The sequence below is a fragment of the Mesoplodon mirus genome (genome assembly GCF_964341445.2).
Source record: "Mesoplodon mirus genome assembly, chromosome: 4".
NCBI classification, from domain to species: Eukaryota; Metazoa; Chordata; class Mammalia; order Artiodactyla; family Ziphiidae; genus Mesoplodon; species Mesoplodon mirus.
The window spans coordinates 31664575-31688301 of record NC_138979.1 but is presented as its reverse complement, the minus strand read 5'-3'; positions in this window follow the sequence as shown (position 1 = coordinate 31688301).

Here is a 23727-nt window from a genome sequence, read left to right as displayed (position 1 = left end):
TGCATGCATGTCAGTGAGATCCAGGTGATGGATAGTGCTGTCCAGGTGAACCATCCTTGCTGATTTTCTGCCTGCTTGTTCTATCAGTTACTGACGGGATGTTGACGTTGTCAATTATAATAATGGATTTGTCCTTCTCTCTTTGCAGTTCTATCAGTTTTGCCTCATATTTTGATGCTCTGTTAGGTACATAGCCATTTACGATTGTGATCTCCTGTTGGAGAATTGAATTATGTATCATACGGTAATGCCCCCTCTTTATCCCTGACAGTTTTCCTTGTTCTAAAGTGTGCTTTGTCTGAAATGAACATTGGTACACCAGTTTTCTTTTTTTTTTTTAATTTTGAAATGAGATTATTGTTTGTTTATTTTTTATTGGAGTATAATTGCTGTACAATGTTGTGTTAGTTTCTGCTGTACAATGAAGTGAATCAGCTATATGCATATGTATATCCCCTCCCTCCTGGACCTCCTTCCCCCTCATCCCACCCATCTAGGTCATCACAGAGCACCGAGCTGAGCTCCCTGTGCTTCAGGTTCCCACTAGCTACCTATTTTATACATGGTAGTGTATTTATGTCAAACCTAATCTCCCAGTTCATCCCACCCTCCCCTTCCCCCCACTGTGTCCACACGTCCATTCTCTACGTCTGCATCTCTATTCCTGCCCTGCAAATAGGTTCATCTGTTGGTACTAGTTTTCTTTTGATTGGAATTGGCACGGTATATCTTTCTCCATATCTTTACTTTCAACCTAAAAGTGTCTTTATATTTAAAATGGGTTTCTTGTAGACAGCATGTAGTTGGGTCTTGTGTTTTTATCCACTCTGATAAACTCTGTCTTTTAATTGGTGCATTTAGACCATTTACATTTTAAATGATTATTGATGTATTTAGATTGATATCAAACTTTTCTTTTTTTAAATTAATTTTTATTGGAGTATAGTTGATTTACAATGTTGTGTTAGTTTCTGCTATACAGCAAAGTGAATCAGTTATACATATACATATATCCACTCTTTTTTAGATTCTGTTCCCATATAGGTCATTACAGAGTATTGAGTAGAGTTCCCTGTGCTATACAGGAGCTTCTTATTAGTTGTATATAGTAGTGTGTCAATTCCAATCTCCCAATTTATCCCTCCTTCCCCCTTGGTAACCATAAGTTTGTTTTCTGCATCTGTGACTCTATTTCTGTCTTGTAAATAAGTTCATTTGTACCATTTTTTAGATTCCACATAGAAGTAGATAGCAAACTTTTCATTCACTGTCTTCTGTTCTTGCCACTTTTTCTCACTTCTCTGGTTTTCATTGACCATTTTATAGGAATCAACTATATTTCTCTTAGCTTATCATTTTTAATTCTTTGAAAATTTTTTATTGTTTGACTCAGAGTTTACAATATACATTTTTAAGTAATCTAAAGTCCACCTTCAAATAACACAATACTTCTTCAGATTTAGTGCAAGTACCTTAAAACAGACTATTCCCAGTTCCTCCTTCCCGTCCCTTGGGACACTGCTGTCATTCATTTCCCTTACCCATAAGCTAGAATCATCACAATACATTGTTACTATTAGAGTTTTAAATAAACGGTTATCTTTTAGATCAAATAAGAGTAAGAAAAGTATAAGATTTTATTTTACCTTCATTTATTTCTCCTCACACACTTCCTTTCTTCATATAGATTCAGGTTTCCAACGTATATAGTTTCCTTCCGTGTGAAGAAGAATCTTTTAATATTTCTTTCAGGAGACAGATTCCTTCAGTATTTGTTTGTCTGAGAAAGTATTTATTTCTCCTTCACTTTTGAAAGATAGTTTTGCTGGATATAGAAGTACAGGTTAGTGGAGTTTTTTTTTTTTTCTTTTAAAGCTTTGAAGATTTTCATCTACTCCGTTCTTGATTGTGTAGTTTCTCACAAGAAGTCGAATGTAATTCTTATCCTTGTTCCTTTATAGATAAAATGTCTCCCCACCTGCCTCTAGCTTATTTCTAGATTTTCTCTTTGTCTTCAGTTTGCTACAGTTTGAGTATGATATGCCTAGGTGTATTTTTTGTTGTTGTTTTTTATGTTATTGCAGTATAGGATTTACAGCATTGTGTTAATTTCTACTGTACAGCAAGGTGATTCAGCTATACATATGTATACATTCTTTTTCGTATTCTTTTCCATTATGGTTTATCACAGGATATTGAGTATAGTTCCTTGTGTATACAGTAGGACCTTGTTGTTTATCCATCCTATGTGTAATAGTTTGCATCTACTAATCCCATGTTTTTGTTTTTTAAAGTATTTATTCTGCTTGGTGTTCTCTGAGATTCCTGGATCTGTGGTTTAGTGGTGTCTGTTGTTAATTTTAGAATAAATGTTGGCCATTATTAGCTCAAATATGTTTTCTTCGTCATTATCTCTTTTGTTTCCTTTGGGTCTTCAGTTACACGTAAGCTGTATCTTTCAATATTGTCCCATGGTCCTTGGATGCTCTGTTCTATCTCTGCTTTCACCCCCACACTGGTCTTCTTTTTTATTTTGCATTTCAGTTTGGGAAGTTTCTATTGGCCTATCTTCCAGCTCCCTGATTTTCCCCTCAGCCGTGTTGAGTCTACTGATGAGCCCATCAAAGACATTCTTCCTTTCTATTACCAGTTTAAAAAAAATTTCTAGCATCTCTTTTGGATTCTTTCTTAGACTTTCCATCACTCTACTCATATTACCCATCTGTTCTTGTATGCTGTCTACTTTTCCCATTAGAGCCCTTAGCATATGAATCATAGTTTCTTTAAATTCCCAGTCTGATAATTCCAAAATCTGTGTCATATCTGAGTCTGGTTAGGATGCTTGCTTTATCTCTTTAGAATATGGGTTTTAAAAAAATTGTTTATTTTTTTGCCTTTGATATGCTTTCTAATTTGTTGTTGAAAGTCAGATATGTTATAATGGAAAATAGGAACTGAGGTAACATGCCTTCTTGTGGGAATTTGTGTAAATCTCATTAGGAGCTGGGCTGTGTGTCGTGTCTGCTGAAGCTGTAGGTTCCAGAGGCTTCAGACTCCTCCAGTGGCCTTGGTTTGGCCTCCCCTCTGGACACTGGGCTTCCCTCAGTCCTGCTCCTCAGAGAGGGTCTGGTCTTGGAGCCCCTTCAGCTGGAATCCACTGTTATCAGACAGGAGCCCTGTTGGTGTGGTGGGAAGGTGTGGGGGAGGGGATGTGTTACCTGAAAACTGGGTTCGCCTCTTGGTGGGTGTCGAGCCAATAGACACAACTAAGCGAAAATCGGGAGAAAGAAGGATTTATTACTTGTAGCAAGTAAGGAGAACACCAGGGATACTTCCCAAAGCAGCGTCTCCCCAGCAGCAAAATTGGGGAAGTTTTAAGCTTAAGGGTACATGCATATTCATGAGGGAGCTTGAGAAAAGCAGAATTCAGCATAGAACTTCAATCAACAGAGTCCAAGCTTTAGTTGATTGAAGTCATGAGGGTCAACATCATCATTCCATCCTCCACCTGGGTGGGGGCCTTAGTTTCTGCAGAACTCAAAGGCATGTTATTATGTGTATCCCCTGAGGAACCAGGACCCTGCCCCAAGGCTGCACTATTGTTTCTTGGCTGCTCCTCCCTAGTTTCTGCATCCCCTCCCTTAAGATCATTAATTACTGAGACCTCTTCAAGGGCAAGCATTGTGGCCAAGCTTAGATCACAAAATAGCTTAGACAAAATGGGTTCTTTTATGTCAGGAAAGCCGGACCCTGGTTCTCTTTCTCTGGGGAACCCCTAACCTATCTGCTTACAGAAGCTTCCTCTTATCTTATGATTAAATTTCCATCGTTAGATGGGCCTGTGTTCCCAGGCTGTTCACCTTCACAAGTGACTCTTCTTGTGTAGCTTTCCCAACCCCATTAGGTGAAACCGGAGGGCTAGTGGGGCTGCGGTGAGAGGAATGCCCCTCCCCCAGGGCAAGGTTCTGTCAAGCCTTACCCCTGGACAGCAGGCCTTGTTATAGAGAAGGCTCTGGGTGTTTGCCAATGGCTACCTTCCCCTCCCTCTGCCAGAGCCAAGAGGAGCTTCAGATTTCAGGGGGACCGTCTGCAAACTGAGTTCACTGATGAGTCTAAAAAAAGTCACTGATTTTCAGTTTGACCAGCTTTTTCTTATTTCAGGACGTGAGTGATGACTCTCAAAGCTCTTTCCATGTTGGGCTGAAATCTGGTCCTTCCCTGGCTATGATTTTCCTTATGATTCTACTACCGCCTGAATCATGTTCATTATTTGATGGTTTACTCTTTTTTTTGCCTGTCTTCCCCATTGGAATATAAACTCTGGGGGACTGGAACTTGGTCTGTCTGTTCCCTCTGGTTCCCAAACCCAGAAGAGTGCGTGGCAGTGATGCCAAATCCAGCCTCTGTACCCTGAGGTCTAATTAAATCTCAGAGAGGGAGTTTTGGGTTAAGTAGAAAAGAATAGCTTTATTGCTTTGCCAGGCAAAGGGGGCCGCAGAGGGCTTGAGCCCTGGAAAACTGTGTGTCCTGACCTGGAGGGGGGTAGTGAAGAGGTTTTTTTTGTTTGTTTGTTTGTTTTTTGTCATACGCGGGCCTCTCACTGTTGTGGCCTCTCCCGTTGCGGAGCACAGGCTCCAGACCTGCAGGCTTAGCAGCCATGGCTCACGGGCCCAGCTGCTCCGCGGCATGTGGGATCTTCCCGGACCGGGGCACGAACCCATGTCCCCTGCATCGGCAGGCGGATTCTCAACCACTGCGCCACCAGGGAAGCCCTAGTGAAGAGTTTTATAGTAATGGTTCAGAGAGGGCGTGATCTGCTCCTGGACCTTCTTCTGATTGGTTGGTGGTGAGGTAAGTGGGAATCAGCATCATCAACCTTCTGGTTCCAACCAGTCTGGTGTCTGTGTGCTTGTGGGCAGCATACTGTTAACTTCTCCCACTTGGTGGGGGTTTCAACATCTGCAAAACAGCTCGGAGATACTGTTGTGTGTATCCCTTGGAGGGGCACCAGGACCCTGCGCCAAGGCTGCACTATTGTTTCTTGACTGTTCCTCCCTTGTCTCTGGATCCCCTCCCTTCCCAGATTAGCAACTGTTTGAACCTGCCCGTTGGAACCCAGGGAAGGTCATGGGGGCTGAATGAAGCCTATTTCCTGTAATCAAGAAATGGGGGACACAGAAAGGCTTTGGTGCCCAGGAGCCCCACAGGGTCCTGTTCCCTTTCAGCGGGTTCTAAATGAATAAACTAAACGTGATAAATAAAGAGGCCAAGGCACTTGGTCACAGTGACGGCTAGCTTGTAGGATTTCTCTTGTGCGTTGTAGTTTTGGTGAATTTGAAGCACAGATGAGGGAGCCTGTATCCGGGAGGCTTCGGAAGTCCGCAGTGAATGGAGGACGTGGCCCACAGCTGCCGCGGGAAATGCAGGACGATGATGGTGCTGGTGATGGTGCCGGGGCCGTGGCCACACCAGGCAGCAGGGCGGGCCCAGCCACACACAGGCAGGTGGGCCCTCCTGTCACTGCTAAATTACTAGCTGTTTTGCCCTCTTACTGTGGATGAACCTTCCATCCCACCCCTTTCCCTATGCCTGCAGTACTTTGTTTTGGGGATCGCAATAGCGGGCCTTCCGTGCATCAAGAAAAACAGAATCGCCCCCATCCTCCATGTCTTGTCCGCGATCCCCCCGCCAGCATCGAGTCTCATGAACAGATTTTTAAACCTTTGCCATCTGTTCTGCTCTTAATTGCAAGTGTAAAACATATTATTTTCCTAATTGCATCAGGGGAAGGGGAAAAATATGTATTCCTAAAGACCAGAGTTCTTGAATGAGGCAGCCTGGCTCTGCTGCCCGCTCGCTAAAGATACCGTTGCTTCTTTGCTCAAATGGAAGCATTTTATAGCGATGGTTTACTTACAGGGTAACATTGGCCCACTTACATCTATAGAACAAGAAGTTAGGAGAAGGGGGAAAGTGGCCGATTTGCCACGGAGGCCCCAAAGATCCTGTCCCCCCCACCTCTCAGAGGGCCCAGCCCCCTGCCCTACCAGCAGTGTGCTGTCAGGGGTATGTCCTGGTGACCCCTCCTGCTGCCGGGGCCGTTTCCAGATGCAGGCCAAGTGTCAGGGCTGTTTTCATCCTCAGAAGCTTGTGAATTCGGTCCGGGCTGGTGCTGGGTTAGTAGTGCTAACGCCAGCCTAGGGCCCGGTGTCAGAGCCGTGCATCCTACCCAGACGACGGACATGGCAGCATTTTCTGTGGTTATGAACTGGGCTTGGGGTGACAGAGAACAGAGTGCATGTGTGCACGGCACTTGTGTGCGGAGTCTTGCGGCCGGAGGGCACCAGGTCCAGCCTATTGGAGGAGGGCGTGTCCTGGCTCGGACCCCCTGTGGAGCTGACGCTGGTGTCCCCCAGAGACTTCAGAGCTGGAGGCCACTGTCCCCACTACATCCAGTCACCTGGACTGCCAAGAAACGAGTGAGGCATAGCTTTATCTTTGCCCCCACTGTCCCTCCGAACCTGCTCCAGGGGCTACTTCTTTCCCGGCCCAAATGACCCTTCAGCGAGGCTCTGGAACTTTCTGTTGTTCTAAGTCTATAACATGTTCTCTGGTGACTTTCAACCCCAGGAACAGTCTCATTTCAGGAATAAAGGTGAGTCATCGTGGACCCTCTGGAGCTTCTCCTGTCTGGCTGGAGCCTGACCCATCTTGGGAGTGGGCAGTGGAGGGAGGGCTGTGTGTGTGCTCTTTTCCCATTGCTGTAGGAAGGGGGACCCCTTCCAGGGCCCGAGAGTGGGGTCTTGTCGAACACTCAGAAATGAAATGTTGGGACTTCCCTGGTGGCACAGTGGTTAAGAATCCGCCTGCCAATGCAGGGGACACAGGTTCGAGCCCTGGTCCGGGAAGATCCCACATGCCGTGGAGCAACTGAGCCCGTGCACCACAGCTACTGAAGCCCATGCGCCTAGAGCCTGTGCTCCACAGCAAGAGAAGCCACTGTAATGAGAAGCCTGCTCACTGCAAAGAAGAGCAGCCGTCACTGGCCACAACGAGAGAAAGCCCGGGCACAGGAACGAAGACCTAATGCAGCCATAAATAAATAAATTAATGAATTGTCTGAAGAGACACACGTGCTAACAAAGCAGGAGACTTTATGGGGAAGGGGCGCCCGGGCGGAGAGCCGTGGGGTAAGGGAGCCCAGGAGGACTGCTCTGCCACGTGGTTGAAATCTCGGGGTTTATGGTGATGGGGTTAGTTTCTGGGTTGTCTCTGGCCAGTCATCTTGCTTGGCCCATATTTGGTGACTCAGGGTCCTTCCTGGTGGTGCGTGCATCTCTCAGCCAAGATGGATTCCAGTGCAAAGGACTCTGGGAGGTTGTCAGGACATACTATGGGCTGGCATCTCCTCCCTCCTTTCAGCCCCTCCTGAATTCCCCCGGTTAGTTTTCGGTGGCAGCACCATGTTCCTTAATGGGACGTCGTGCTGTGAGACAACTCAGGCCAGTGCTTATCATTGTTTCTGGCCAAGGCGGGTGGTTTTGGTCAGTGGTTCCCTAACACCATCTCTTGCCTCTGGTGGCCAGGGTTGGGCCACGAGGGTCAGAGCATCTGGGTAAAGGGTGGTCTTACCCCTCAAGGGGCTGGGTGGCACTCTCAGGGACCAGCAGATGTTACTTCTGCATCGTCCTCTCCAGGGGCACTTCTGTGGGTCTCTCAGAGATGCTACAGCTTGGAACTTGCAGCTCATGCCCGTGACTGGGGGGCACCTCACTGGTCTGGTGCCCGTGACTGCTCTCTCCACCCTCTGCATCGGTGTCCCTCCAGACCCATGGACAGTCCATGCCCCACACCCATGGGCCGTAAGCTGCACCTCCTCCTCCCTCTCAAGGGAGACTCTGGCTGTGGCCTCCTGCCATGGATTCTCATGAGGCCCAGGCGCCAGCCCCAAGCTGCTGGGGACTCAGGATGGCTGTCCAAGGGTCTAGAAGCCCGGCTCTGGAGGTGAGATGGAGTCACCTGGCCTTCCTGATGGAGCACAGAAAGCCCCCTGCCCTTTCTCCTGGTCTCGTGTGGGCCAGATCATTGGGAAAACAGGCTTGGGAGCAGGTGGGGCGTGTTTGTCTGTGGAGGATGTGGGCGTGCTGGCCACCTCTGCTGGTGTTCGGGGCTGGCAGGATGGGGCGCGTTGCACATCCCATTCAGCGGCCCCAAGCGGGTCATTCTGAAGCTCCTGGACTTTGGAGGTGGCCCAGGAATGGGAGGGTCCGGGGGGGTAGATCAGAGGGAGCCCCCTGCCTCTGCCCAGTGACGCGGGGCCGACTAGGCGTGACCTTGCACCCTTGTCGGTGGGTTCAGGTCATCACGGCCGTGCTGCTGCTTCAGGAGGTGGCTGGAGAGACACCCCCCCATTTTGCAAAGCTGGACAGATAACGACCACTTCTATAGTTTGCCGAGGGAGTGCCACACGTTCTAGGAGTTATTTCTCTCTGTGAGAGTCTTTGTGTTTCTTCAAATTAGCACTTTTTAAAAATTACAATTTTAGTCTTCATTGTATGTATTTGGGGATCCCATTTAAGTCCCTGGAAATAATTGCAGGGTAACATTTTGGGAAGTTATGTTATAATGCACAGATGTTGCCGCGGAGAAAGGTCCCTGGGGGTGCACCTGGGCCCTGATGGAGAGAGGTCCAGGGCAGCTTCTGCCACAGGTCCATGACCCCCTCCCCGGCCTGGCTCTGGGCGAGGCTGCGGGCAGAGCCTCTCTGAACACAGCGTCAGCTGAATCCGCCCTCCTTTCTGAATCTGGAGTGCCTGGTCCCAGGAAACCAAGGGCTGAGCTGGTGGCATGGGAGTGATGGGGGAGGGAGGGGAATGCCCGAGGTGGGGAGGGCAGGAGGGGTGAGTGGGCGAGGTCCTGAAGCAACCCCCGCCAGCAAGCTGCAGAGGTGGTGCTGGCAGGTGGGGCTGTCAGATTCGCCTGGAGCTTTTCCAAACCCTGGGGCTCTTGAGTGGGCCCAGTGGGCCCCATGTGAGTGCAGGCTCTGTGCCCAGGATTCGTGGGCGCAGCAAGGGGCTGACCCATGGCAGAGGGGTTTACCATCTGTGGACTGCCCTCCCCTGGGGACATCTGGGAGGAGCGCAGAGGGTGTCTTCCCTGCTCACGTGAAGGATGTGGGCACTTGCTGGCCCCTCGGCAGCCAGGGGGGAGAGCTGCTCCCATCACCAGAGCACGCCAGGCCTACTGGTGTCCCAAGAGCCTTCACAGCTGCCCAGTGGGCCTCTCCGCAGTGTTCCTGTTGACTTCTAGCCAGCAGTCCTGGGCGGTCCCTGCCCGTCCCTCCTTCCATCCTGCAGAGCCCTGGACGGGGACCGCTCAGGGAAGGGGAAGTGTCAGCCCGCTCCCCAGGCAGCACCTGCTTGGTCCTTCCCATGGCTGCTGTGGCCCAGGCACGACTCGCAGTGACCCTTGCAGATGTTTGTCTTCGGCACTTCCTGGCGCGGAGTGTTTTACTGGACACAGTCATCAGTAGCATCCCTGAGGCCCCTTTCAGAGCACCGCCGCCCACGGGACGTCCGGCCTGGGCTGGGCTGGGCTGGGCCGGGAGCAGAGGTGCTGTCAGCATCTGGAGCCCGGCGAGCCCGGCACGGTGGACTCTGCCCTCGGGCAGGAGCCCGCGAGTCATGGAGGGTGGTACAGGGGCCCCTGCCTCCCTGCCGTGGGCCGAGAGCCCCGTCCCACCAACGGAGGTTTTGAAATGCAAGTACTCCTGCCCTGGGTGAGCGGACATCGACAGCTGTGAGAGCAGCTGGACCGTGCAGGGTGTGGCCATGAGGGCAAGGGGCCCGCCTGAGGTCTTGAGGGTCTGCGGACCTGCTGCTGCGGCCGTGGAGCCGCACCTGGGCTTTACAACACTCCCTCCATCCCTCAGGGCAGTCAAAGACACGCCTCAGCTTGCACTGGAGAGACACCCCCCGCTTTGAGACCGGACGGAGCTTGCACTTTGATTCTGAGTGTGGGGAAAGCGCATGGGGCGTGCGGTGGCACTGGAGGCCGTGCACACCCTCCAGGGGTCAGTGATCGGCTCTGATTGTGCAAAGCAGGTGCCCACCTGCTTGGGGTCCAGCCGTCCTTGTCTGCAATGTAGACCCTGTTGTTGAGGGCTGATGGCTGAAATGCTAGTCTTTGCAAAATAACGAAGAGGGAAAAACTTCTGAGGAAGAACAAAGGCTATGCAGTGACCAGTGAAGTCCCCAGGGCCCGGGTGGGCATGATCTCTCGGGCACCTGTTTAGGCTCATCCTTGACTGTGGGTCTTTTTGTTGTTGAGACCGGTGGTGGCTCAGAGCTGTCACCTGTCAGCCTCCGTGCTTTATCCCCAGAGGCATCCCAGAGCCTTACAAGATGGTCACACCTGCAAGACTGCCCCAAGCTGTACCCAGTGGCTGAGCTGCCCAGGGCTGTCCAGTCACAGTTTTCGTGTCAGAGAGTGAGGCCAGAGAAAAGGAAAAAGAATGTTCAAGCAGAGTACACTGACCTGCAGGACCTGCTCTAGGAAATAGGAACCTTGTCCTGTTTCATCACATAGGATTAAATCTGGCTGCAAAGTAACAGTATCTTTAACAAGAAGGAAGTTAGTGTTTTACTTAAAAGAAGCCCAGAGGTGGGCAGCTTCATGGGATCATTAGGGACAATGACCTTTTGTATTTTATTGCTCCACTATCTTAACACATGGCTTTCATTGCAAAGCATCTTATGGTACAAAATGGCTGCTGGAGCTCCAGCCCTCAGGCTTGTGTTCCAGGCAGCAGAAGGAGGAAGGGTGTGCAAAAGGGGCCCGCCTCCAAGCTGAGTAAGCTGCCTTTAAGGATCCTTCTTGGGAGTCCATATCACGTTTGTTTATGTCTATTTGGCCAGAAGCTAGCTACACGGCCCCAACTATAGCTGAATGGGAAGAGTTATAGTTCACTGTAAAATCCAAGTTGTGCTCCTAAGGAAGAGCGTGGAGATGGACGTGGGGAGGCAGTCCTCACCGTAGCCCTCCCAGGAACGCCTGCCCCACTGCGCTGTGGGCTCTGGAGCGAGCCAGCCTGTTTGCTTGGCTTACTTCCTCCTTTCCTTCCTCTCTCCTCTTTCCAAGGTGTGTGCTGGGCACTGGTGGTCACAGATGAATACAACAAAGAGGAATCATGGACCTCATGGGCTCGGCTCATGCCTGCCCTGCTGCCTGGACGCTGCTGTGGCTGGTCTGCAGTGCGTCCCCAGCGGAAGTGCAGGTGGCGGGGAGGCAGGCCTCTGAACGGGGGTGGAGGTGGAAGTCAGGGGCACGATCTGCTTGTTGCACTGACCAGCTGCTCACACAGCGAGGTCCTCACAAGGCACGGCAGGCATTGGATGGGTCATGCAGGGGCCGTGCCCCACACAGCTCCAGTACTGTTATTATAAAGGAAAAAAGCAGGGATTCTCAGTTTTTTCTCCACAGGCTGAATTGGACTGAGGAGATACTTAGTTCTCCAACACCGTATTTCTTTGAACTTCTATGTTTGTTGATACTTCCCTAAATCACAGGTCTCCTTAAGGGGAATCAGAGCCCTGTGTGGTGGCCCCCACCGTTGGGGCCTCTGCCATCCAATACGCCTTGTGACCCTGCCTTCCTTCGCCTGCGGGCTCTGACAGGTGTGGTATGGACGGTGCCCGGCTCTGCCGGTCGTGGGCTGTGTAATGTCTCACCTGTGCAGTCAGCCTGGGAACCTACAGCTTGGGGTCCAGGGAATGGGCTTTAGAATCCCTCAGGGACGATTTCAGGGCCACTGGGCACAGGCAGAGGCCGTCCTGAGGGTCACTACCAGAGGGTCGCAGGGCAAGCGGTGGCCAGAGGGGGCTGAAGGTCAAGGTTGCAGTGCAGGTTCTCAAAGGCAGAGCTGGGGCTGGAGTGGAGCCGTGGGGGAGTCAGCGGGCCTCATAGCCTCTGTCCAGCTTGGGTAGATTCATGGTGTGGACAGGCCAGGCCCACACAGGAGACTCTGCTGGTCTCGGCCGAGGGTACAGGGAGGGTGTCGGGGCAGGAGCCAACCTTCTTGTTCCTGATTCGGGTCCCCTACTTACCCAAGAGAAGAAAAGGGTCATTTCTGTTTAGTTTAGTTTGATACTGGGTTAGATCACATTCTTTTTTTTTAATGTTAATAGCTTTTTAAGTTTTTTATTGAAGTATAGTTGATTTATAGTGCTTTGTTAATTTCTGCTGTATAGCAAAGTGATTCAGTAATATATATATATATATTCTTTTTTATTATATTTTTTCCATTATGATTTATCATAGGATTTTTAATAAATTTATTTATTTATTTATTTATTCATTTATTTATGGCTGCGTTGGGTCTTTATTGTTGCTCGTGGGCTTTCTCTACTTGCTGTGAGCGGGGACTACTTTTCGTTGCAGTACGCGGACTTCTCACTGCGGTGGCTTCTCTTGTGGAGCACAGGCTCTAGGTGCGTGGGGTTCAGTAGTTGTGACACGCGGGCTCAGTAGTTGTGGCTCTTGGGCTCTAGAGCTCAGGCTCAGTAGTTGTGGCGCACAGGCTTAGTTGCTCCGTGGCATGGGGGATCTTCCTGGACCAGGGATCGAACCCGTGTCCCCTGCATTGGCAGGCGGATTCTTAACCACTGTGCCACCAGGGAAGTCCCAGGATTTAAAAAAATTTTTTTTATTTTATATTGGAGTAGAGTTGATTAACAATGTTGTGTGAGTTTCAGGTGTGCAGCAAAGGGATTCAGTTATGCATATACATGTGTCTATTCTTTTTCAAATGCTTTTCCCATCTAGGCCACCACAGAATATTGTACAGCAAAGGGATTCAGTTATACATATACATGTATCTATTCTTTTTCAAATGCTTTTCCCATCTAGGCCACCACAGAATATTGTACAGCAAAGGGATTCAGTTATATGTATACATGTATCTATTCTTTTTCAAATGCTTTTCCCATCTAGGCTACCACAGAATATTGTACAGCAAAGGGATTCAGTTATACATATACATGTATCTATTCTTTTTCAAATGCTTTTCCCATCTAGGCCACCACAGAATATTGAGCAGAGTTCCCTGTGCTCTACAGTAGGTCCTTGTTGGTTATCTGTTTTAAAAACAGGAGTGTGTACATGTCAATCTCAAACTCCCAATCTATCCTTCCATCTGACCCTTTTCCCCCTGGTAATCATAAGTTTGTTCTCTCAGTCTGTGAGTCTGTTTCTGTTTTGTAAATAAGTTCTCTGTGCTATCTTGAAGCATCAGTAATTCACGCAGAGTGCAGCTCTGTTAACCCCATGTGACCAGGCAGGCACCCCAGTTCCCAGAGCATGATGTGCTGTGCAGGGCATGCATTCAGGTCAGTTTGGAGGTCTTGTTATTGTTCTGCTGCCTGTTATTTGATTGCTTGTAGAGGAATGAAGGGAAATGTTTTTCTCCTGGGAGGCATTTCAACCTGGTTGGAAATAGATAGAGAGTTTGGTTTTGCAGTGATCCCAGTGTCTCCAGTGGCTATCGTGGTGGGTGTGCTGGAGGCATCGGGAACCTCCCTGTATGTGATGGGGACTCGAGTGTTCTGCACGGGCTCCTCTGGCTTTGCTACGTGGCTCTCTTTCTGCCAACCTTCTGGTACATTTTAATTCTCCAGGAAGCTGCTTTAAGTAGAAGTCATGGGCTCTCAGTGCCCATGGCTCAGTGCCTGGGAATGAGAGCCAGGGCACAGAGAGTGGGCTGGGAATGGCCAGTATTCACAGAGCCCTTGGGTCAGCAGGCAGGTGGACCCTGAGGAGAGTGAAAGGGAAGCAGAGAGGGACCTGGGCCGGGGGGCAGGTTGGGGGCTCTGATGATAATGGGCAGGGCCCTGAGGGACAGAGAGAGGACAAGAGGGCCAGAGGGAGAGATGGACCCTGACTCGTCCTCTTGCTGACTCTGGCGCCCACTGGGAGCCCCCAGCCTCTTGGAGCCTCTGTCTCCCTTCCTTCCCGTCTGTGAAATGGACATAATGGCAGTGTGCATCTGACAGGTATATTTACGCAGAAAGAGGAGGCAGTTGACAAGCAGCAAAGTGCAATTCAGCTCCTCCTGGTTGTACCTGCAAGAGAGCTCACACGCCCCGGTACCGCACAGGACGCAGCCTGCGTGTGCCCGGCACCGGCCTCAAGGTCGCCTGAGTCTGCGACCGGCATGCCCTGCCCAAGGGGGCCGTGTCCAGCCTGGAGGGGAGTCAGAAGGGGTGTGGTTGACATGGGGGTGTCTGGGCTGGGATTCCAGGCACATCCTGTCTCCTTCCTCACCTGCGTGGGCTCGGGATCTAAGGCCGTGTCGAGATGGTCAGGCTCAGGTGCACCGTCCTCTGCAGAACAGCGCCCTTCCAGGCGACTCTACCACGGCTGGATTCACACATCACAGAGCGGGTTTGCTGTGTGGCCCTGCCTACTGTTGGCTGGGTTGGTTGGAGCGTGGGTGCCCAGGGAGTGGGCCTGGGCCTGGGTCCCTCCATTCTCAAAGGTCAGACGTCGGGGAGAAAAGACCCCCTGGTGTCAGCCCATTCCCTGCCCCCGCCATTAAATGCCTGGTCCCCAAGGGCCAGCCACTCACCCCCTTGGGGTCCTGGTGACCCACTGTGGATGGAGGTCACTGCCCTTGGTCCTGGGGCTACACCATCGTGGGTCCCGTATGTAAATTTCAGTAAACCTGAGCAGGTGTCCTGAAGCCACTGAGGATATGCAGTTAGTTATAATATTATTATTATTTTTCATTTTATTGAAGTATAGTTGATTTACAATGTTGTGTTAATTTCTGCTGTACAGCAAAGTAATTCAGTTATATATATATATATATATTCTTTTTCATATTCTTTTCCATTATGCTTTATCACAAGATATTGAATATAGTTCCCCGTGCTATACAGTAGGACCTTGTTGTTTATCCATCCTATATATACTATTTTGCATCTGCTAATCCCAAACTCCCAATCCTTCCCTCCCCCACAACCCCGCAGCAACCACAAGTCTTTTCTCTAGGTCTGTGAGTCTCTTTCTGTTTTGTAATAAGTTCATTTTTTTTTTTAGATTCCACATATAAGAGATATCATATGGTATTTGTCTTTCTCTTTCTGACTTACTTCACTTAGTGTGATAATCTCTAGGTCCATCCATGTTGCTGCAAATGGCATTATTTTGTTCTTTTTTATGGCTGAGTAATATTCTTATGTATATACGTACCACATCTTCTTTATCCATTCACCCATCGATGGACGCTTAGGTTGTTTCCATGTCTTGGCTATTGTGAATGGTGCTGCAGTGAACATTGGGATGCATGTATCCTTTTGAATTACAGTTTTCTCCTGATACATGCCCAGGAGTGGGATTGCTGGATCATATGGCAATGGAGCTAGTTATGATTAAAAGGAGCCAGGGGACTTCCCTGGTTGTCCAGTGGGTAAGACTCCACACTCTCACTGCAGGGGGCCCGATTCGATTCCTGGTCATGGAACTAGATCCCGCATGCATGCCACAACTAAGATTCCGAGTGCCGCAACTGGGACCCAGCGCAGCCAAAATAAAAAAATAAATATTTAAAATAAAATCAAATAAAAGGAACCAGAACCTTCCTCAGTAGCCACCAGTGCAGAGGTTCCCAAACTGTCTCAGATCACGGTACCCTTGATGTTGCCTTAATTTTGTAGTGTCTCTAGGACAAAAGAAATATCTAACAGCTCTGCTTATTAAATAGTTAGGGCTGAACAATTTAGTATTTATGTCCTAAAATCTTAGAAGTTGATTGAAAAGTAATACACATACACGGAAACAAGTTTATTTCATCCTCACCCACAATTACTCACTAGTGGACATGACCCTGTTGGATGTGATTGGGTACCACCGTCATCTCCTGGTCAGTGTTGCCTTTTGTGTGGGGCTTGCTTTTTGAAAAAAATTTTCAATGCTTTTTATCTTGAACTGTGGTAAAATATACATAACATAAAATTGACTGTCTTCACCATTTTTAAGTGTTCAGTTCTGTGACATTAAGTGCATTCACATTATTTGCAGCCATCACCTCCATCTATGTTCAGAACTCTTTTCATCTTGGGAAACTGAAACTCTCTCCCCATTAAATACTAACTCCCCATCCCCCTTCCCCAGCCCCTGGCAACCGCTGTTCTACTTTCTGTCTCTATGAATTAGACAACTCTAGGGACTTCATATAAGTGAAATCATAGAAGATTTATCCTTCTGTGAGTGGCTATTTCACTGAGCATAGTGTCCTCAAGTTTCATCCATGTAGTAGCAGGTGTCAGAATGTCCTTCCTTTTTAGGACTGAATAATATTCCCTTGTATGTATAGACCACATCTTTATTTATTCATCTGTTGATGGACACTTGGGATGTTTCCACCTTCTGGCTATTGTGAATCGTGCTGCTATAAACATGGGAATGCAGATGTCTTGTTGAGTCCCCGCTTTCAGTTCTTTTGGGTGTATACTCACAAGTGGAATTTCTGGATCAGATGGTAGTTCTCTGTTTATTTTTTTGAGGAACCTTCATACTGTTCTCCACAGTGGCTGCACCATTTTACATTCCCACCAACAGCGCAGAAATGTTCCAATTTCTCCATATCCTCAACAACACGTGTTATTTTCTGAGGGTCATTATTATTATTTTTTTGGTTTGTTTTTTTGTGGCAGCCATGCTAATGGGTGAATGGGTAAAAGGTGGTAGGTACTTGCTTTGTATGGTAGCACCCACTGGCTTCACGAGATGTCTTGGAGCAGATGCAGTGTGATCTAATGCTGAAGCCATGAGTCAGCTCAAGGCAGTGGTGCATGAGTGTGGGCAGAGGCTGAGCTCTGCTGCATCTCCCTAGGAAATCCGGGCTCTCTTGTGATGCCCTGCAGGCACAGCCAAGGTCCTGAGGTGCTGCGGGGTGCAGTTTGGAAACCACTGTCCTCGAAAATGAGCTTCAAACAAGTGAAGGATGGGAAAGAGTGACATAAAGAGTGGGGGAGGGACTTCCTTGGTGGTCCAGTGGGTAAGACTCCGTGCTCCCAATGCAGGGGGCACGGGTTCGATTCCTGGTCTGGGAACTAGATCCCACGTACGTGCCACAACTAAGAGTCTGCGTGCTCCAACTAAGACTTGGAGCAACCAAAGTAAATAAATAAATATTTTAAAAAAAGAGTGGGGGAAACGTAAAACACGTAGTTATGTGTGGAATTAATATGAACTGAGAGGACTAAGTGTGGTGTAAATGGCTCCGTGCTCCATCCCTGTGTTTACAGCCCTAAAAAGTGAGGAGAGACTTCGAGAGAATGTAGGTAAGCATTTTGGGTGGTTTTCTGGAATTGTTTTAGTGGTACCGTTAGCACTGCCATTCTGAGCAGGTTTTGTGTGTCGTGTGAGATGAAGCAAATGCATAATCATGTGATCTTCCAGTTTGAGGACTCTGAGGACCAGTTTTCAGTGGGGAGGAGAAAGGAGATACAGAGGAAAGATACGTGAGGAAAAGGAAACCCTTGTAATCCTGAACTTGAATGACAAGGTCAGTGTGAACTCTTGAACCCACTGTGTCCCCCAGAGAGGCCTGGAAATGGTGGCCTCACCAACAGCAAGAAGATAGCCAGGCCCCTGATGGTGGTCTTGAAATACAGTTTTCTACTAAAAGAAACTAGGACTCCTTGGACAAACAGCAGATTCTGTGTTGAGCATAGGAACTGTACGAGTTGTACCTGGAACATTTTGTCAGAGCGGAGAGGAGAGGAACCATCAGACCCATTAGCGTGGTATTAAAAGGACCTGGGACTTGAAGAGGCCAAAGATGGGACAATGTGAACATCAGTAAGAGGAAAAACTGCAATGGATTGAAATGCATCTAATATGTTTAAATCCATGCTTTCTTTTTTTTTTTATTGAAGGATAGTTGATTTACAATGTTGTGTTAGTTTCAGGTGTACAGCAAAGTGAGTCAGTTCTATATATATACACACACACATAAGAATATATATATTCTTTTTCAGATTCTTTTCCATTATGGTTTATTACAATATATTGAATATAGTTTCCTGTGTTATACAATAGGTCCTTGTTGTTTATCTATTTTATAAATAGTAGTGTGTATCTGCTAATCCCAAACTCCTAATTTATCCCTCCCCCCCTTTCCACTTTGGTAACCATAAGTTTGTTTTCTATGTCTGAGTCTGTTTCTGTTTTGTAAATAAGTTCATTTGTATCATTTTTTTAGATTCCACATATAAGTGATATCATACGGTGTCTGTCTTTCTCTGTCTGACTTACTTCACTTAGTATGATCATCTCTAGGTCCATCCATGTTGCTGCAAATGGCATTATTTCATCCTTTTTATGGCTGAGTAATATTCCACTGTATATATGTACCACATCTTCTTTATCCATTCATCTGTGGAGGGACATTTAGGTGGTTTCCATGTCTTGGCTATTGTAAATAGTGTTGCTATGAACATTGGGGTGCATGGATCTTTTCTAATTAGAGTTTTCTCCAGTAAATCCATGAGTTCTGAATGATACCAAGGAAGACAAAATGAAACAAAAAAGCCTAATTGGTCACCTTAGGAGATTGATTTTTTTTAACTTTGGTAAATAACGGGAAAAACCGAATCATTTATCTTGCTTCCCTATGTACGCGGCACCAGTGGGCAGCCTAGTGGCAGGTGATGGGGTTTCTGTGTACAGAAGGGGTCCAGCACATGGATGCATGAATGGACACCCTGGCTTGTGCTGATGCCAGCTGACATTGCAGAGAGGGAGGCATCCGGACCTCACGGCCTCTGGAGGAGGAAGGACACCACGTTGCCCTGGAAGTTGTTTGCCTCCAAATTCTAATCTGAACCACATTCAGCCTCCAGTTCTCACCACCAATTTGCTGGCACACAGAGGACAGGGGACAGTATTCTGCTAGGCTGTGGGGACAGTCATCAAAATCCCAGCCAAGGGAAATGCTCTCCGACAAATGATTCGGTGTCTTCAGTGGATTGAAGGAGATGTTTAGGGCTGGGCACTCGGTGGGAAATGGTTAAGGAAAGGTGAGATGGTGATACCCCCAGAATTGGGGGTGGTCATTGGGCACATGACAGGGGCTTTGTCTCAGAGAGGCGTTGGGGAGGCCTCTGGGGTGGCTGGCACGGTCTGTCTCCTTATCTGGTTGAGGTTCCAGAGTATTTAATAGTCATTTATTAGGCCAAATATTTCCCTTATGCTGTTGCTGTTGTTTTATATGTGGGTTGTTTTTTTAATTGAAATACAGTTAATCTACAATGTTGTGTAAGTTTCAGGTGTATAGCACAGCGATTCAGTTACGTATGTGTGGTTTTTTTTTTTTAATTAATTTATTTATTTATTTTTGGCTTGTTGGGTCTTCGTTGCTGTGTGGGCTTTTCTCTAGTTGTGGCGAGCAGGGGCTACTATTTCTTGCTGTGCGCAGGCTTCTCCCTGCGGTGGCTTATCTTGTTGCGGAGCACAGGTTCTAGGTGCACGGGCTTTAGTAGTTGTGGCTCATGTCTAGTAGTTAGATGCTCCACAGCGTGTGAGATCTTCCCGGACTAGGGCTCAAACTTGTGTCCCCTGCATTGGCAGGTGGATTCCTAACCTCGGCGCCACCAGGGAAGCCCTGTATGTGGATTATTTTGACAATAAAAACATTAAAAGAAGACATTTAGGAAACCAGATCATGAGGGCGAACATCCAGCCTGGTCCTGGGAGTGTGACGTATCCAGTCACTCTAACCTTCTCCCCTTCCTGCAACACACGGCTGACTGCGTCATTTCTCGTATTTTCTACCTTAGACCTTTTATTGTAAACTTACGCATAAATATACTTGTGTCTTTGGTTCTGAGCTTTCCAAAGGGTGCATGGAGTTATTTTTTCATTTTTTCTGTGATTCTTATTCCATTTTCTTTCCTGTAAGGAACTGTGTTAGGTCAGGTCCTCTGAGAAGCAGACTAAGGCAGGATTAAATATGTGTGGATTTTGTTGGGGGAGCAGCCTGCGAGGAAGCTGGGGAAGGGGTGTCAGACAGGAGGCGAGGGGGTGGGAGGAGGCTTCAGGTGCAGCTCAAGGAAGGCAGAGCTGCCTGGAGGCACCTATGCAGGGTCTATGTCTCTCAGGGAGGGTGGGGTCTGCGTCAGGGCCTCCGCTGTGCTCAGCCCGTGGGACCTGCTGTAGAGTCTCAACCTCGTGGAGTGAGTCCCTGCAACATTGATTTGGGTGGATAGCCTTTTTTTTTTTTTTTTTTTTTTGCGGTACGTGGGCCTCTCACTGCTGTGGCCTCTCCCTTTGCGGAGCACAGGCTCTGGACGCGCAGGCTCAGCGGCCATGGCTCACGGGCCCAGCTGCTCTGCGGCATGTGGGATCTTCCCAGACCGGGGCACGAACCCGTGTCCTTGGGTGCATCGGCAGGCGGACTCTCAACCACTGCGCCACTAGGGAAGCCCGGTGGATAGCCTTTTGCTTGCAGTCAGGTTTTTCAGGAAATGCCCATGAGTGGTGGGCAGTATGGGTGGCCGTGTTGGGATCCTGGCCAACACGATAACCCTGGCTGTGTGGCCCTGGGGCACGTCAGGTGGCTGTGCTGGGCCTCAGTTGGCTCACCTGTAGCGCAGGGATGCTGATGGACCAGTTCAGAGCACGGGGAGGAACGCGGGCCCATCACACGGGGCTGGTGCTGGAGCATCTCTGTGGTGTTCTCAGCTCTCAAATGTAAATACTGCGACTCACCCAGAATTACAGGGCAAAGCTAATGGAATCAAGAATGTATAAATTCCCTGCTCCCTCATGCAGCTCCTCGAGTTTTGGGATGTTTCAGTTCAAAGGAGACGGGCCTCCCCGACTGCTGGCAGCGTCGCCAGGTGAGCTCTTGGAGGCTGTAACACGAAAGCCTTATCTCCTGCCCCTGGTCTTGGTTCCGGTTCAGGCGCCCCTCCATCTCCTGGGTGGTCCCAGTGTCTTCCAGGGAGCACTGGTCCTGCAAACCCTCCAGATGAGCCCTTTTTGGGTGGCACTGTTGATCCCGTCTGATGGATTAGGAAACTGGGGCTCAGAGAGGGACTTTCAGGGCCACAGCTGGGAGGTGAGTGTTCAGGGCTGCAAGCAGCCCACTGCATCCTGACCCAAGAGCATCCATCTGGGCAGAGGGAAGCTGGTCGCCGGTCGCATGTGTGAGGCCCCCGCCATTGTGAGCCAGGGGCTTTTCCGGGGGGCGCTCATCTGCTGCCCTGCCTCCTTCACCCCCTCCCTGGGCGTGGCTGCACCCCTCGCTCCATCCGTCTCTCGCTTTCCACTCCAGACCCAAAGGCTCCGCTTGGCAAGGCTCTTTATGGATCCGTCAGCCCCCTCCTGCTGGCCTCACTTGCCTGCTTGGGAGCTGTAGTGGCCCTCACGATGCGACATCTCAGCCTGCAGCCGGCTCCCTCTGCAGGAGCTCCCCTGGACCCCGGGACGGCCTTCCGGCTAACCCTCGAATCCTGCTGCCTCCGATCCCTCTCCACCGTGCCACTGACTGGCGTGTCCGAGGAGTGTGTCTGACCGGGTGTTGGTACCGGCTGCCACTGCTCTCGGAATCCAGGGAAAACCTTTTGTCTTGGGGAGCACAAGCCTGCCTCCTGGTCTCACCCACCCCTGTCACCCTCCACGCTCTAGGCTTCAGTCCCCCAGAACTTTGTTTTCTGGTCCTTGGATTTACCTCCAAACCATTGGCCGTACTTACTGTGCCTTCTCCCTGGGACGCCTCCAGGTCCCGATGTCCTGACTCTTCCTTCTCCTCTGCACGTGGCGTCTACTTACAGAAACAGGACCCTGTGGCGTCCTTCCTGGTGCGAAGCCTTTCCACGTCCTCCACTTCTTGTTTGTAAGGAATAGGCTTCATTCAACCTCCTTGACCTTCCCTGAGTTCCCAAGGGCAGCTTCAACCAGTTGCGAATCAGGGAAGGGAGGAGAGGCAGAGACAAGGGAGGAGCAGTCAAGAAACAATAGTGCAGGGCTTCCCTGGTGGCGCAGTGGTTGGGAGCCTGCCTGCCGATGCAGGGGACGCGGGTTCGTGCCCCGGTCCGGGAGGATCCCACGTGCCGCGGAGCGGCTGGGCCCGTGAGCCATGGCCGTTGAGCCTGCGCGTCCGGAGCCTGTGCTCCGCAACGGGAGAGGCCACAACAGCGCGAGGCCCACGTACCGCAAAAAAAAAAAAAAAAAAAAAAGAAACAATAGTGCAGCCTTGGGGAAGGGTCCTCGGTCCTCCTCGAGGAATATACGTAACCATGTATCTTTGAGTTCTTCTGCAGGACCCAAGGCCCCCACCCAGATGGCGGATGGTAACTTCAGGCTGAGCACAAGATGCCTGGAGCACTGCCCTGTTACCTTACTACCAACCAATCAGAAGAAAGTCACACACCCTGCAGCCCTCACCCCAAATTTTGCGTATAAAAACTTCTCCTGGAAAACCCTCAGGGAGTTCGGGGTTTTTGAGCACAAGCCACCCTTTCTCCTTGCTTGGCCCTGCAGTAAACCTTTCTCGGCTCCAACCCTGATGTTTTGGTTTATTTGGCCTCACTGTGCACTGGGCTCACAGACTTGCGTCAGCAACATTAACTCCTCCCCAGGAGGGCTTCCTGGGGCTAGGGGTGCCCCCTGTACCACCCCTCATAGGACAGGTCACACATCTGTTCCTTGGATGTGATGTCCCCTAGGGTGTAAGCTTTTGGCGGGCAGGACCTGTGTGTTTTGTAACGTCACGTAGAGCTTCCTGTTTGAGGAGTGAATGGAAGGGCTTTAAAGTGTGTAGATCTGTGCAGGGAAGGGGCAGGAAGGAGCCTCTGCTTCACACTTAAGTTGTGAAAAAGAGATGCTAGAGAGGAACACGGGAGGGGGTTGCCGGGAGCCCCCTCCTGCAGGGGGATGGTGCGTGGAGAAAGGTCTAGGCATGGTAGCCCTGCCATGTTGCTTGCCTCCAGTAGGTTTTGGAGTTTTGTGGAGCCTGGAAGAGCGGCCAGAAGGGAGGCTGGCAGGAAGGTTGGGGTGTAAGGCCCCTGGGCTGGGGTGGAGGACCCTCCCCACCTCTCCAGGCAAATGGTGGGCTTCCTCCTTCACTCAGACTTTGCCCTGGAGAATGGAGCCCCATCTTAGGGCCATCTTGGGGAGCACCAAAGCCGTGCAGGAAAAACGTATGGATCCACAGGGTACCTGGTAACCCTGCCATCCTGTGATTATCGGAACTTGAGGAAAAATGAAGTTTTGTTTGGAGTGGAGAGGGCCTGCAGTAAGGAGACTAGTAGAGCATGAATATTTATCTCAGTCATTAAAAGTTTAAAGCAGGAAGCAATATAAATAATACCTCAGAGTGTCTCAGGGTAATCTCGGCCGCTGACGGTTGTTAAAGTTTATAGTCGCATGGATCCTTGCAGCTTTCCTGAAGTATCCATGCTGGGTGATATCGTCAGGATTGTTTTGTTGGCATTAAGGATATGGAGGCTTGATGTGAAACTTTCACACTGCAAAAAAAGGGAGAAGTGACGTTTTCAGTGTGTGGCCAGAAATCTTAAAGTAATGACCTACACTCATTGATTTTTTGTTGTTTTGCTTTCCCCAGGAAGACTGACAGAAGAAGAGTGTTAGCTCAGAAGGATGGTACTTTATTTACAGAGCATGTTAAATGAGAGTCACAATGAAGAGAAGGACTCTGGG